The sequence below is a fragment of the Penaeus japonicus genome, unplaced genomic scaffold (assembly GCF_977035675.1).
Source record: "Penaeus japonicus unplaced genomic scaffold, GWHDUDI00000001_assembly GWHDUDI00000036, whole genome shotgun sequence".
NCBI classification, from domain to species: Eukaryota; Metazoa; Arthropoda; class Malacostraca; order Decapoda; family Penaeidae; genus Penaeus; species Penaeus japonicus.
In genome coordinates this window covers 506912-509411 of record NW_028234438.1, presented here as the reverse complement: position 1 = coordinate 509411, position 2500 = coordinate 506912, and the positions used below count along the sequence as shown (strand labels likewise).

The 2500-nt window shown below is 35.9% G+C and overlaps 1 protein-coding gene across 1 annotated transcript in view; it reads right to left on the bottom strand.

Moving 5' to 3' along the window:
* LOC122252999 (uncharacterized) overlaps positions 1-2500 on the bottom strand; it is a 13952-nt gene that overhangs the window by 10379 nt on the left and 1073 nt on the right. The window lies entirely within an intron of this gene.

Genomic DNA, 2500 nt, shown 5'->3' with positions numbered 1-2500 from the left:
ATGACGATAACCATGATAATCATGATAATCATAAAAATATCAATAATATTATTATTATCATTATCATTAACTATAGAAATAACAACAATGATAATATTAATACCTATTTTTGTAACAATAATAATAGTAACAAGAATAAAAATTTATTTTACAAAAATCCAAGGACTGGGGCAAGCAGCTGATGCTAGGGGCAACTTATTGATTCCTTGGTGACTAAGTGCTTGTGAAACCAAGCATGTAAAAGCAAAAAAACAAAAAACAATGAACTGTGCATCAATTGATTAAAGAAATTGTGGGATTGCAAATCAGTTCCCATCACACCAGTATGACAAGAAGGTAACGTGCATAGCACATGTTCCACGCACAATGGCCACTCCAGGTATAGAGGTTGGTGTACCTCTGACTTATGGGTCATGTACACACAAGATATTCCTTTACTTCAAAATTGTGTTTATCTTTTGCTGTGAAAGAAAAAATCAAAAATTGCCCCCCAAAATAGAAATATCTTCCAAATTATTGCAGTAATGCCCTCTGACTAAAGGCCATTCATTCCTTGCTCACTTTGCATGCACATTCAAAACTGTTGGTTGGGCTGTGCATGCATAAAAATCGTACATTGCATACTGCCCAAAGCAACAGTTATGCTGAAAAAAGTTTTTGCAAAATCCTAAACAACAACAAACATGTCTTCTAAAAGGACTTTTTTCCCTCTCAGTAAAGTAACTTGTGCTTGCACATGCCACATCCAAATCACACCCTGATAAATTGAGGTCAGTGATACCAACCCTAACAATGTGCTTCGAGAAATTGCTTATGCAAGTGGTTTGATTGCTATGGTTTTTACGATACTTTATATTTAACAAGCTTTAACCCTTTTGGGACATTCCACATCTTAACCCATTGGTCATGGTTTTAATTAAATATTTATGCAGTAGGATGGCTGGTTTACATTGTCTGGCAAGGTGCCATCTGCGCCTATGACCAACTCTGTCTTTGCAGCAAATCATGCCATCCGCTGCAAATGGGTTAAGATACGCAACCTGAGTTGGGCATCTTAAGATGTGTGTGTTTACTATTATCACCTAGACTTACAGTATGATATATAAGTCTATGTGTTATAACAACAAAGTAATACTGATTATCATTTAATTACACATAGTTAAACAACTAAGGGAATAAATACCTTGTAATTTCAACAATAAGATAAATGCAGTATGAAAGTGATCCCATCCTGTGAAAAATCCCCGTTGCGGAATGGTTAACAAATGTATCCTGCTATCTCTTGAAGCATATGGCTGCTAAATAAAGAACTAAACAGGTATACAGACACAAAGACACCCAAATATACCACCACCTAGATACATACACCAAGAAACCGACAAACTGACATCAAAACATGAAGCGTCAACTGGTCTCCAGGATGGGCACTAATAACACCTGCGAGGAACCCCGAATGGGCTATATTTAAGAGTATTGCACGCAACATGTCACAACCTTTAGCACTCTCTTTCATTCACTAATTATAATACTAGTGCCACTTTTGTGTTCATAATTTTTTGTGTTTTGTGGGACATATGTGCCATATGATAAGCTTTATCACAGTTGCAGTGCACTAAATTTGTAGTATAGGGTCCATATCAGTTCTTTATGTTCTTTATACTAAGTGTCAAAGAAGTATTGTGGGCGGACAAAAAGCAACTTTATTTTTATCGTAAATGTGTACTTTTGAAAACAAGTACTAAAGAAATAACCATCCAAAAAGAAGATAAATGAACAGATGGGGAAGAGGAAGAGGAAATGTGCTTATGACTGCAAGTGCCACAAAACAAAGCACCCATATGGGCATGAGGGCACATGGTAGACACTGGACATGGTCTGAATCCCCTTCCTCTTATCATTCTGCCTGCATATAATTCATTGCTGGTACTTTAGAGCAAGAGGTCTGCATTATGCTGTGACATCGCTCTCTAAGTTTGGGATTTCTGAATATCATGGAAATTATAATTATTACACTAAATATAGTAATCACTCATAGTACAACAGAGAGCCAGTGATCTGCTCTCCCCCAACGTCAATTATGCCACGACGACTATTGTCATGTACATTATGGCGCCTGCTGTCAGGCACAAAATTGGTGCTTTTTTTATATTATGACACCCATCTGTATTGGGTTAATGTTATCAACATCATTATTATTACCATTCCCACAGTTATCATCATTATTATTATTATCATCACCATCATCATAACAACAATAATAATTACAATAACTATGAAAATAGCAGAAGCAACAATAATAACAATGATAGAGTAATATAAATATTTTTCAAAAACTTCAAGGAATGGATAAAATAGGTGAAACAACTGAAAATAAAACAAGACCACAGTAATCAGTGCTCATTCCCATGTTTAAGGGATTAAACAGTTAAATACATGTTATCAAGACAGGGGCTTCCCTCATACTTCTTCAGCCGGGATTTCTCTTAACCCATTTGCGCCG